Raw genomic sequence first — 14,380 nt, 5'->3', positions numbered from 1 at the left:
TTTTATACTTGAATCCTTTTTGAGCATGTTATTTAGTAAGCTAATGAGTTCTGCTAAGTTAGAAATGAATCATCTCAAAAAATTTATCTTCCCTAAGTAAGCTTGAAGTTCTTTGATACTTCTTGGATGAGGTATCTATAGAATAGGTTCTATTCTGGTAGGATCAATTTGAATGCCATCTTTGGAAATAATGTGACCCAAGATTTTACCTTCCTCCAGGCCAAACAAGGACTTCTTTGGGTTCAAAGAAATACCATATTTTTTGCATTTTAGAAATACTTGTTTGAGATGGTCCAAATGTTGCTGATCTGATTTAGAAAAGACAGTTAGATCATCCACATATATAACAAGAAAATCATGAATCTCTTTTGCAAATGCAATGTCCATTGCTCTTTCGAAAGTTTCTCCTACATTTTTGAGTCCAAATGGAATTTTGATGTACATAAAAGTGCCCCATGGTGTTGTAAAATAAGTTTTCTCTTGGTCATCAGGATGAACCAGAATCTGGTTATACCTTGAGAACCCATCTAAAAGTGAAATTCTAGAAGAACCTACTACCCTTTGCAAAATATGATCCATTTTAGGTAAAGGGTAATTATCTTTTAGAGAAACCTTATTCACATTTCTCAGATCAACACATAATCTTATTTCCCCAGTTTTCTTCCTAGTAGGTACTAAATTTGACACCCACTTTGAAAATTTAATAGGCGCAATTATCCTTGATTCATACATATGTTTAATTTCTTTTTCAATCAATGGTAATAATATAGGGTTGATTCTCCTGAGTTTTTGTTTAAATGGCTTCTGATTTTCTTTTAGAGGTATAGTATGTTGAATTATAGAGGTGTCATATGATTTCAAATCCTCATAACTCCAGGCAAAGACATCCTGGAATTCTCTCATGAGTTCAACATATTTTATCTTCTGGTCAGGAGGTAAAGATTTTGATAACTTTATCATTTTTGGATTTTCCTCTGTCCGTAAGTTATACTCTTCAATGTCTGCTTTTAATGGTTCCATCTTTGGTTTTCTGGGAATGTCATTGGAATCAAAGAGGTCTTCTAGAGGAGTTAATCCTTTAGGTAGATGATTGTCTTTTAGATCAATGACCTCTGTTTCTTCTTCCATTATTTCATCAAGGTCCATTTGTTTAAGGTCTTGGACTTCTTTTTTAGTAAACTGTGTGGGATGAAGCATTTGAATTGAACTCTCTTCTAAAATGTTTATTTCTACCTCATCTATCTGATTTGGATTAATGATTGTATCAACATCTATGTAACTGTTATAAAATTCTTCATCTAAAGTTAAAAAGTTATTAATCTGCTCATCACTATCAAACACCTGCCAGTTCTTCAGATTATCAGGTATGGCTAGTTTGTGTCTAATCTTGGCTGTAAACTGATGATTAGGTTTAAAAGGTAATTTGTAGGTGCTGGAAAACATTGCGAGGCTGTGGGCTTGCAAGTTGTGTTTTCTAGGGATTATAGCAAGCTGATTTTCCAAAAAAGTATTAAGAATCTCTATAACTATTCCTCTGTAGTATCCTAATCTAGGAGCTCTTGTTAAATATTTCCCTTTGATCTGTTTGATAATTAATTCAGAATCGCTTATGACAGACACTCTAATTGCTCCTAATCTCTTAACTAGTTTAAGACCAAGCAAGAGAGCTTCATACTCTGCCATATTATTGGTGCACTTAAAATTTAATCTGTAGGCATGGCCTTTAGCATGGTCATTTTCTAGATTGTACACCCAAACTCCTGCTCCTGCTCCTAATTTATTGACTGAGCCATAAAATTCTAAATGCCAAAGAATTTCATGCTCATAGTTGGTGTCAGAGGCAATGGGAATTTGTTTAACAGTGAGATTTGGTTTTTCAGTTTCATCTGATTTTCCTTGGGTTTCTGATATTTCATTGTTTTCTGAGATCTCCTGGATATGAACACTTGATTTTCTTTTTTTAATTTCTCTTGGTTTTGCTGCTAAAACTTCTACAGCATTGGAAGGATTGGTTTCAGTGTTATAAAGAATAAATGAATCCATATTAGAGTGTACTAAGTAGATTGGGAAATTTTGTGTTTTCTCCTGACTACTTACTACATATTTCATCAAAATTTCTCTATATAGCTTCTTAGGTTGGCTGAAATCTGAGATAGTAGCATAGGATATGTCTAATTGAAGAGATCCCTGAAGCTTGGCACCCTAGGATCTTGACAATAACATGCCATATTTTGGTGGTATATCTGCGACCACTATATCCATTAAAATTGTTTTTGTAGGGTATTGAACCAGTGAGACACACAAGTCTTTTATCAATCCTAAACATCTCACCTGACTAGAATCAAAATAAAAGAGGTCTTTGTATGGTCTGGTGATATCTAGGTCTATTTTTCCATTACAGACTTGGGCATTAGGTTGTGAAATGCCTCAAAATCAAACATGGAATTGTGAAGAATTTTGTCATGTATATTTAGGCTCACATAGAAAGGAGGAATTCCTCCTTCTGATGGTTTTCCATTTACTTCTGGGCCAAAGATTAATTCTAGTTCGTCATCGAAAACATTAACCGAGTCTTCAGTTCCAGTGATTTTAAGTGATCTGTTAATTTGACTTCTGTAGGCTTCATGTTTAACTAATTCAGATAATGGAACAATAATATTTAGCTTGCCTACTACAATTTCCAGGTTGAAAGGTTTTTCTATTTGGTCTTTTGTGTTTCGAACAGTAGGATTCTCTCTATTTTCTGTATTTTTCTCTTTCTCAGGAGTGAAGTTATGATTTGAAGTTTCTCCTAAATCAACTTCTGGAGGTTCTTCCACATTTCCTTTGGGAGGAGGAGAAGTGGAGGGTTGTCTATTATTTGGTTGATTGTCAGAGACATCTTCAATTATTGGATTAGAAGGATTAGAGTCTGATCTAGAAAGAATATGTACAGGTGTAGTGATTGTCTTACCTTTGATGGACTGTTTTGAAGTTTTTTGTTTGTTGGCTTCATGAACATCAATTCTTCTACTCCTTAGGTTATATTGCTTATGCACCTCATAGATGGTTGTGTCATATCCCTCCCTGAAGTCAAATGATTCACCTGACTGAGTTTGGAATTGTTTAAGGATATGGGCTTCTTGATCATCTTGGGTCAAGAAAACCTCTCCTTCATTACTAAGTCCCATTAGATTTATCTGAGTGTCCTCTTCTGGTTCTTCAGAGTTTGAGCCTTCTGCATAATTTTCCTAGAATGGGGGCCTAATGTTTTGGTCTGGACCAATTTTCCTAGTGTTATGGTTTTGATTTTTTCTAAAATTGGGATTTCTCCCTGTGTTGGTTGGCTAACCATCCCAAGGGGCTTTCTTTTAAATTGTTTCCACTCTATCCCCTAGCCTTTCCATTCCTTTAATTATGGAATCTAGTTTCTGTTCAAAGGGCGAGGATTATTCTTTCAATGGTATTCTCCTTTCACTTCCAACTTGGCTCTTTTAGACATCAAGTTGGCTTCAACACTGACAACTATGCTTTGCATATCTTCCAAAGTGCGAGGAGATCTTTCTCTAAGCTGGAAGGCCATGTCAGAATTAAATCCATTAGGGAATTTGATTAAAGCTAAATCAGGTGGAGGTCTAAGGTTTTGAGGGATGGCATTATAGACATTGTTGAACCTAGTGCAGTAGTCCTGCACCGTTTCTTGTGTTTCTCTCTTTATGTTTTCATACTCTGATAGAATTTGAAGAGGATATTTCTTTTTCTCCCATTAGTTTAAGAATTGTCTATAGAGAGTTTCTAGGTTGTCTACACTGTTTGCAGCTAAGGCTCTAAACCAGGTTCTGACTTCCCCAGTTAGACTCTGAACAAATATTCTCATTCGTACATCATCAACATCTATTTCATATATTTAAAAGTAGTCAGTCATCTTTTTGGTATGTTGTTGGGCTGTGTAGGTGCCAGTACCATCAAATGGAGTAATTTTACTTTGGTAATCTTGGTGCATGGCACCTAAATTTGCTGGTAATACCGAGGGAGCATATCTATTTGCCATTGCAGTAGGTAGTGATGAAGCAACAACTGGAGTTGGGATAACAATAGGTGTCTAAGTTGTGGATGGAGGGGTAGAAGGGGTGGTTTGAGGTTGAGATGTATGAGGAAATGGTGATGAACTTGTAGAGGTAGTAGTGATTACAGAGGGATTGGGTGTTCCTTCAGTGGTAAGATCAGATTGTATTGAGTTCTGCAAATGTTTATTAACTGAAAAATTGATAGCTTCAAGCTATAAGTCTTCGATGAACACTAGGTCTAGGACTAAATCAATTAATTCAGAATTATAAGATGTCCTAAACAAAGATCATTCAAAACGTTCATCAAAGGGTTTGTCTTCAAGATAAATCCACCTAACAGGACATGAACTTGATTTGTAGGTGGGCCTAGAACTAGCAGAACTTTCTTGACTTTCCTGTCTCCTAAGAATTCTGGGGATCAGATTAGGATTCTCGAACACTTGAGGTGGATTGGGATCAGGATTGGCTCTGGTGTAACAAGTCCTTTATGAAGATAGGTTTTTAGGTTTTGTTTTTTATTTTTTCTTAATTGGTATCAACAAACAACTTCTATGACTTCTTTAAGAGGCTTTAGATATGGGATTAAACTTTCTTAAAGGTTTATTTGACATGAGGAACATTCATCTACTATGCACTTGCAGAGCAAGAGCAGTTCGAAGGCTACCTGGCTAACTTCAGGCTTCGTTTGTAGTTTATAAAGCAAACAACAATAACAAACAAACAAACCTTCCACTCCCTAGTGGAGTCGCCTCTATGTTATCACTCAGATTTTCATAGAAGTTATTGGAAAGAGGAAAGGGGTCCAACGTAACCACAAACCAACTTTTAGGTATAGAATCTAGCCAATTTGTACCCAGAGAGGGCTCTTTCTTTAAGATTTAGCTTTGTTATATCAGATCTTAGGCTAGTTATGAAAGCTTGGGGTGTTTTGATTGTGTTTGGTGGTGGAATTTGTTAGGTTGTGTTATATTCTTTCCACGACTAGCCCAAGTAGTTAGCCAGGGGTTAGAGGGGGCAAGGCCACAGGGGGTTTGAAGGGCACCCATAACCCCACTTTATGGGGTCTGGGGTATCACCTCAGAAAATTTTGGTTTTGGACCCTATGTTAGGTTGGGCAAACCCACCTATGGTTTTGTGCATGATTTTCGCACATGTTTTTGGACGCGATGGTTTTCGGTCCATGGCATTGGATGCGATGGTTTTCGGTCCATGGTATTGGACACGATGGTTTTTGGTCCATGCTATTGGATGCTTTGGCATGCATAAATATGTATTATAACATTGAAAGGAATATAATGAAAAATCAAGCTGGTAGTCCCAGTTTTTGGATCCAGGGGAAAATCTCTATGTATATGTGTTTTATGTGTTATGCTCTCTCATTGTTTATTTTTCTGTGTTTTAGAATTCGTATGTAGGTAATTTCTGTACAGGGTTAAAACCTACATTTGGTATTAGAGCTATTTTGGCTTCAAGGGGATGCCTTTGTTGCTGAGGGGTTTCACTAAGGCTTGTGGTAGACCCTGTTCATTGGGAGATCTGTGAGATTGATTCTAGTGGTGAAAGAAGATGGTGAGAAGTGGAAAGATAGAGATCGAGAAATTTAATGGTCAGAGTTTTGAGTTGTGGAAACTCAAGATGGAGGATCTGTTGGTGGATAAAGATCAGTGGATCATAGTAGATCCGGTACTAAACCAACGGGAGTTTCTGATGAAGAATGGAAGAAGTTGGATCGGAAGGCAAAGAGCACAATATGATTGTGTGTCTCAGATTCAGTATTTCTAAATGTATCAGGGGAAGCTACAGTGAAGGCTTTGTGGGACAAGTTAGGGACTTTGTACCAATCTAAGTCTTTGGTGAATAAATTGTTCCTACGGAAAAAGCTGTATAACTTGAGGATGAAAGACGAAGACTTGGTGATAGAGCATCTAAACGCATTTAATATTGTGGTAAGTCAATTAGCGTCTGTTGATATTAAAATTTCAGATGAAGATAAGTGCATTAGTTTGTTGTGTTCTCTACCAGATTCGTGGGATAGTTTGGTCATTGCAATATGTAGCAATGCAACTGCCTTGCAATTTGATGAAATAGTCTCAGCCTTGTTGATGGAGGAGATGAGACCAAAAAATATGGAGAGCCAGAATGGTGATGCCATGTTTGTACGAGGACAGTCCCAGAAAAAAAAGCAAAAATAAGTCATCGAGTGGGAGATCTAAATCTAGAGGGAGATCTAAATCTCTAGGAAAACCTGTAAAGGTGTTGTGCTGGAAATGCGGAAAGGAAGGGCACTACAAAAGGGACTGTAAATCTAAAGCTCCTGATAAAGGAAAGGGATCTGATGATGCTCCTTTTGCATAGGCGTAAACCACATTAGATGAAGGTGGGGATGTGTACTTGGCTTCTTCAAGTACACATGTAGATCATGAGGCATGGTTGATTGACTTAGGTGCATCCTTTCACTTCACTCCCCATAGAGAGTGGTTCTGCGAGTATGAGAAATACGATGGTGGTGATGTCTTTTTGGGGGATGATAGGAAGGCTAGAATCATTGGTCATGGAAAAGTAAAGTTGAAGTTGCAAGGTCAAAGGGTTAGAACACTTCCGGGTGTTCTACATATTCCTGCATTGGCTAGGAATCTGATTTTTTTGAGCAAGCTGGATGATGCAGGTGTAAGGACAGTGTTCGAGAAAGATACTTGCAAGATGGTTCGGGGAGCACTAGTATTGATGCGGGGAGTTCAGATTGGAACTTTGTACAAGATTCAAGGTAGCATTGTCTTTTATGGGTGCAGCAGTTCTGTGGTTCCTGAAAGTGGAGGTGAAAATCTAGCGGTCTCTAGAGAGAAGACCATGTTGTGGCATCAAAGGCTTGGACATATTGAAGAGAGGGGCCTTTGAATACTTCATGGTAAAGGTATGGTAGAAGGTATGAGTAATAGATCTCTGGATTTTGATTTCTGTGAAAATTGTGTATATGAGAAGCAAAATCAAGCGAGTTTCCCCTCTGGTAGTAAGAGGGCGAAACAGATATTAGAGCTTGTGCACAGTGATGTGTTTGGACCTGTGAAGGTTCCATCACTGGGTAATTCTATGTACTATGTTTTATTTATATATGACTTCTCAAGGAATACATGGATATATTTCCTTAAGAAGAAATTTGAAGTCTTTGACGGGTTTAAAGAATTTAAAGCTCTCGTGGACAATTAGACATAGAAGAAGATAAAGGTGTTGAGGACAGATAATGGTGGAGAGTTTTGCAGAAAGGAATTTGAAGAATTTTGTAAGAAGTGTGGTATAGCACGGAAGAATACTACTCCATATACACCTCAACAAAATGGAGTTGTAGAAAGAATGAACAAGACGTTGATGGAAAGGGCAAGAAGCATGCTCAGTGGTGCTGGGTTAGGACAGGAATTCTGGGCAGAGGTAGTGGATACTGCATGTTACCTGCTCAACAGGTCACCTTCATTAGCGTTGGAGGATAAGACTCCTCAAGAGGTATGGACTGGTAAGAAACCCTCTCTTTCACATCTGAGAGAATTTGGATGTGATGCATATGTACATGTTCCAAAGGAGAAACGAACCAAGTTGGATAGTAAATCTGAAAAGTGCATCTTTATTGGGTATAAGGATGGTTTAAAGGGTTATAAGCTTTGCAACCTAGTGACAAGGAAGGTTGTGTACAACCAAGATGTGGTGTTCATAGAGGTGAAAGATGTTATTACATATGAAGTCCAACTAAAGTAACTTGAGAAGATAGAGTTTGAGCTAAGGGAAGAAGAATCAGACTCTATAGCAGAGGAGGAATCAGAAGATGAAGAGCCACAAACTCCCACTGTGAGAAGATCAGTTCGATAAAGAAGGAAACCAAAAAGGTATAGTCCATTTTCTTTTTGTTCAAACTTTTCTTTGTCTATTACTGATGATGATCCCAAAATTTTGAAGGAAGCAATGGATTTAGAGGATGGAAAACTCTGGAAAGAGGTCATGGTTGATGAAATGGCATCTTTGCACAAAAATGAGGCTTGGGATCTAGTGGAGTTACTAGCTGGAAGGAAACTCATTGGTAGAAAATGGGTGTTCAAAAAGAAGACAAATGCAGAAGGAAAAGTGGAGAAATACAAAGCTCGGTTGGTAGCAAAAGGTTATTCCCAGGTGCTTTAAATTGATTTTGGTGATATTTTTTCTCCTGTTGCCAAGGTAACTTCTATTATATTACTTTTATCTGTTGCTACTACTTTTGATTTTGAGGTAGAATAGATGGATGTGAAGAAAGCATTTCTTCACAGGTATCTGGAAGAGGAAATATACATGAAGCAACCTGAAGGCTTTGCAGTGAAGGGTAAGAAAGAACTAGTATGCAAGTTAAAGAAGTCTCTGTATGGGTTAAAACAGTCACCAAGGATATGGTATCAAAAATTTGATACATTTATAGGGGACTTGGCTTCACCAGAAGCAAAGCAGATCACTGTGTGTATTTTAAATTAATTGGTGACCGTGTTATTTATCTGGTCTTGTATGTGGATGATATGTTGCTGGCTGGAAATGACAAAGAAATTATCCAGGATTTGAAGAACCAATTGTCTTCCAAATTTGACATGAAATATCTTGGTGCTACAAACTATATTTTGGGCATGGAAATTAAAAGAGATCAGGCAAAGAGTAAGCTCTAGTTAAACCAGAGAAAGTATGTCGAGACAATACTGCAGAGGTTTAATATGTAGGATAGTAAACCGGTGAAGGTTCCTATTCCTGTAGGTGTGAGGTTATCTGCTAAACAGTGTCCCAAGATAGAAGAAGAGGAAGAGGACATGTCCCATGTTCCATATGCAAGTGTAGTCGGTAACCTAATGTATGTAATGGTTTGTACTAGACCAGACATTGCACATGTAGTGGGAGTATTGAGCAGGTTTATGTCAAAACTAGGAAAGGAGCATTGGACAACAGTGAAGCAGGTTTTTAGGTATTTGCGTGGCACTAGTGGTTATGGTTTGTGCTACCAAGGAAGACCAGCATTGGATAGAATGTTGGATATTTGTGGCTTTGTTGATGCAGACTAGGCGGTAGATCTGGATCAAAGAAGATCTAAAAGTGGGTATGTGTTTAACCTATTTGGAGGTGCAGTCAGTTGGATGAGTAAGAAACAATCTGTAATGGCACTATCAACTATAGTGGAAAAATACATGGCAGCCACTCATGCAAGCAAGGAAGCAATTTGGTTGTAAAGATTGTGTTCAAGTATGGGGTTAGTATAGGAAGCTATAAGGATAGACTATGACAACCAAAGTGCAATTTTATTTGCAAAGAACCCTACATATCATTCAAAGACAAAGCACATTGATGTTCAGTATCATTTTGTGAGGGATATGATAGAAGACAAAAAGGTGTTGCTGGTAAAGGTGGACACTTTGAAGAATACTGCAGATGCATTGACAAAATTTGTAAGCTCTGACAAGTTCTCTTGGTGTAGAGGTACAATGGGTGTTTCAGGGCTGGAAAAATGACTAAGCTCTCTTGTGGCCGCCTATGGAAAGAAAACAACAAGTGGGAGAATGTTGGGTTGTGTTATATTCTTTCAACGACTAGCCCACGTAGTTAGCCGCGGGTTAGAGGGGGGGGAGGTCACAGGGGGTTTGAAGGGCACTCGTAACCCCACTTTACGGTGTCCAGGGCAGCACCCTAGAAAATTTTGGTTTTGGACCTTATGTTAGGTTGGGCAGACCCACCTATGGGTTTGTGCATGATTTTCGCACATGTTTTTGGACGTGATTGTTTTCGGTCCATGGTATTGGATGCTTTGGCATGTATAAATATGTATTATAACATTGAAAGGAATATAATGAAAAATCAAGTTGGTAGTCCCGATTTTGGGATCCAAGGGAAAATCTCTGTGTATATGTGTTTTATGTGTTATGCTCTCGCATTGTTTATTTTTCTGTGTTTTAGAATTCGTATGCAGGTAATTTTTGTACGGGGTTAAAACCTACAGAATTCAGGAGAAAATGGATAAATCTAAGGATTTCAGTCCATTGGGTTATGGAGTCAATCTACAGATGGCTCAACTAGACTTAGCTTTTCAACAACAGGATGGCTTCACAGGGAAAGATAGCTAAACAGAGAACAAATGGTAACTTGAAAGGATGGGATGGACTTAAAAGGGATGAAGGGTAATTAAGAATCCTTGAACATGTTTTAAGAGAGGGAAAATGATTGATCACCAATAAAAAGCAATTAAGAATTTTTTATTAAATGATCTAAATGATAAACTAAAAAGCAGGAGCAATTAAGAATTCACTGCCTATGATAGTTTAGAAGAAAACATCTAGAATAAAAACGATTTTAAAGACAGATTGCACTTAAGCACTTTCTGAATTACACTTTTTCATTTTAATATTCAGATATGGAACACAATTGAAATATCTAAACAAGAAAACAATAACACATGAGATAGAGATACTTATTTGTCCGGTGCTTGACACATGAATCCTGTGAAAAGTCCTTTGTATTATTCCTTCATCCAGCCAGCCATACAAGAAATTGTCCAAAAGTACTTCTTTTCCAAAATAATCAGTTTTCCGAAATGTCTAAGAATCCACCTTCAATACTTTGAATGAGGGAGTATTTATACAAAAAATTATAATAAAATATCTCATAACAAAGTGAGATATATTCTAGGATGACTAACTATATGTTAGTCTCATGATTGATTATTGGCTTCCCGAAGCATCTCTGTTTCTACTTCTTCTCCTTGGCCTATGTTCTCTGTACTTAGGCCTACTTGGCTATTTTCTACTAGAAGTGTGTCACCAAATTGGTTCTCTTCTTCCCGAATGGCCTCTACATCTGTTTCTGCTTCATGGCTTGCATCTTTTAAGGGAGATAGAATTCTGGTGTCACCAAAATTATCAGGAGATTGGGCTACTCCTAAATTAATATTGAGCGGGATTTTAGGCTGCATGTAATCATTCATGTTGGCCAGGACCTGGGCCAATTCAAAATCATGCAACAAATCACCTTGGGGACTCATGCTTGGTGTTGAGGGAAGTCCCAATTTGTTTCTTTGTTCTTCTCCAGAATGCCCTGTTTCTTCCTCATGGTCTGATTCAGGGTTATCCTGGCCTTCTAACTCTAGCTACAAGTATTGTTCACTTACTGGGCTAGATAATTCTATAGGTTGACTGATACTGCCTTGAGGATTTTCGGCCACTCCTAATCTTGACCTCAACCTTGTGGATCGTCTACGCTTTTGAGGTATGTTCCTTGAAAGGGTAGTCCTCTTCCTTTTTGGAACAGGGTTAGGTGCAGGCAAAGCTAAACCTCCTTCGAGAGCTAATATTAAATCATCCCAGCTTGATTGTTGCTGGGAAAGGTTATAGCTGACTATTAGCCTAATCAGACAGTGGTGGCTTACTACAGTTTCTATGTGTTGGGACCATCTTAGCCTCTCAGTGGTGTCATGCAGTAAAGAATTCAATAATGCAGGTAAATTAATAGAGCACTTTCATTTTAGAACTGCTAAGAGTTTGAGTTGACGCGGCCTTACCACGTCTTTGCGCTCGTCGCATGTAATGTAGTTTTGGACAATTCTTGGTAGTTCTCCCCATGGTTCACCAAGAGAAGATGGTCGAATGCCTTTGCCCTTTTTGATCAGCTCTTATCCTTTGTCCCTGAAAGCCTCGATAGTGTCCTGCAGCTTCAACCGCTTACCAGCCCACACTGGTCCTTCTGCTGGTAACCCGGATACTTCCGCTATCACAACGTCTGATACAGTGATTTTCCTGCCCCTTACCATGGATTTTCCATTCTGTAGATTTCGTAAGAATTCGATGGAAATTTCCTCATTGGGTGGTTGAAATCTCATAAAGTATGCTATCCACCCGGCTCAAGCTAAGATTTCCCTAGTTGCATCAGAAACAACAAGTATTAGTGGTTCTCTGTGTACTATTCTTCCCTCCATAGTGTTTGAGTTCTACAAACAATAAGTGTAACAGGGAAAACATAGCGACGAACAAAGCTAAGTGATGGAACAGAAAACGATTGTGATAACATTATCAGGTGATACTTTATAAATATATATACCATTATTGAGGGTTGTTATCATACCACATGCTCTGCGATCATGGAATGTCATATCATTCTGCAAAATCCAATGAAAAAATGATAGCGCATTCATAATTACACTGGAGGTCCCCGCCCCCCTTTGAAATAATAGGTCACCTATGACCAAATGAATGAAAGGGTAAAGTGAAAGCGACGAAGTACATGGGTGATGGATTGGCAAGGTATGCTTATTAATGAAAGGATCATAAAGGATATTGGAGTGGTGAAATCAAGGCTTATACCAAGAATTATCAATAACTGATATGCTATTGTGATGTGATATGATAAAGAAAAAGGGACAACATGCGCAAGAAATATTACTTTAGTGCCGTTATTCCACTTAAAACTATTGTGATTGAAAAAAATTACTCATGCATAAAGGTTCAAGGTATGTTAGGGACATAATCTCTCCATAGAAAAGATAAAAACATAAGAAGAGGGTATTATAATAGTTATTGATGTAAAATAAAGCTTCTATACCATCAACAGAGCTTCTATTGCCTGCAGGTATCCATAGCCTCGACAGAGTTGCTTTTTAACCCTTGGGAACCATGGTCCTCTATGTATAATTGGGGAAGTGTCTTATGATGTCCATAGTAGAGACCAACGTGCTGGCTTGGTAACTAGGTGAACACATTACCATTCACTGGGGAGTAGTGAAAGTGGTCAGGTCGGCTCATGATGAGACCCCCTATCCTCCATCTATGGAAAAAAATCATAAAACTATTAGTGAATAGATATATATATATATATATATATATATATATATATATATATATATATATATATATAGATATCTATATATATATATATATATATATTATTACAGTCCCCATTTTATACATAGAGGATGGCTCATCACTCCTTAAGAGTAGGGATGGCGAAAGAAGTTTGACATATCAATATAAAAAGTATACCCATAATCTTATTGATAATGCATCGAGAAAGTTATACAAGAAAGGGGGAACCAACATGGTACAGATAATCAATCAGTTTGGTTTATAGTGGAAATGAGGACAATAGAGTGATATAGATAACTATGTCATCTTCTTTTTTTGGATCATCACAAAGCAATCTTGTTAAAGATGATAGTATTCACAGTATTTGCCTGTTCCACTAGACTTCCATATTTGTTGTCTTTAAATATGTATTGTACCTTTCATGCCATTAAGAGTGAAACTGGGGGGGTATAGGGATGATTATGCAAGGAAGAGAAAGAGGATGTTCTCAAAAATATTCACAAAGTGTTGTTCTTTGAAAGGAATAGGAAAAGAAAAACCCTCACAAAAAGTGTTGTTTCTTAAAGGGAATAGCACCTGTTGCCTGTAAGGAACAACAAAGAAAAATACATAGAAAATGTGCTATTCCTTATAGGGAACAACAACTGTTCCCTGTAGGGAAAAACAAAGAAAACAATCGCAAAATGATGATATTCCTTGTAGGGAACAAAAAAGGAAAGACATACGAAAATTTTTGTTCCCTAGAGGGAACAACAAATGAAATACACACTAAAAATGGTCGTTCCTTGTAGGGAACAACAGATGTTCCCTGCAGGGAATAGCAAGAGAAAACACACACAAAAATTGTTGTTCCTTATAGGGAACAACAGCTAGAAAAACAAAGAAAGCTACACACAAAAATTGTTGTTCCCTGTAGGGAACAGCAAGAAAAAGAAATGCACACCAAAATTGATGTTCCTTAGAGGGAACATCATCTGTTCCCTGTAGGGAACAACAAATCAAAATTCACATGAAAATTGTTGTTCCCTGTAAGGAACAATAGGGAACAACCATTTCTACGTGCATTTTAATTTGTTGTTCCCTACAAGGAACAACAATTTTCGTGTGAATTTTGCTTTGCTATTCCCTACAGGGAACAACTGTTGTTCCCTCTAAGGAACAACAATTTTGGCATGCATTTTCTTTCTTGCTGTTCCCTACAGGGAACAACAATTTCTACGTGCATTTTACTTTGTTGTTCCATGTAATTTCCGTGTGAATTTTGTTTTGTTGTTCCCTACAGGGAACAACTGTTGTTCCCTACAGCGAACAACTGTTGTTCCCTCTAAGGAACAACAATTTTTGCGTGCATTTTTTTCTTGTTGTTCCCTACAGGGAATAGCAATTTCTACGTGCATTTTACTTTGTTGTTCCCTGTAAGGAACAACAAAGTAAAATGCACGCAGAAATTGTTGTTCCCTATAAGGAACAACAAGGGAAAATACACACGAACATTGT

At 37.7% G+C, this 14,380-nt stretch overlaps 1 pseudogene; it reads right to left on the bottom strand.

The window, feature by feature from the left end:
* LOC149220825 (arginyl-tRNA--protein transferase 1-like) overlaps window positions 1–11,070 on the bottom strand; it is a 78,926-nt pseudogene extending 67,856 nt beyond the window's left edge.
* Window positions 11,071–14,380: the final 3,310 nt, after the last annotated feature.

This window comes from Pinus tabuliformis, chromosome Q (assembly GCF_031772625.1).
Source record: "Pinus tabuliformis cultivar Carrire ecotype Pingquan chromosome Q, CPIR1, whole genome shotgun sequence".
In the NCBI taxonomy this organism is placed as follows: Eukaryota; Viridiplantae; Streptophyta; class Pinopsida; order Pinales; family Pinaceae; genus Pinus; species Pinus tabuliformis.
Note: the sequence above shows the minus strand (reverse complement) of the source record. Positions and strands in the feature narration are given on the sequence as shown.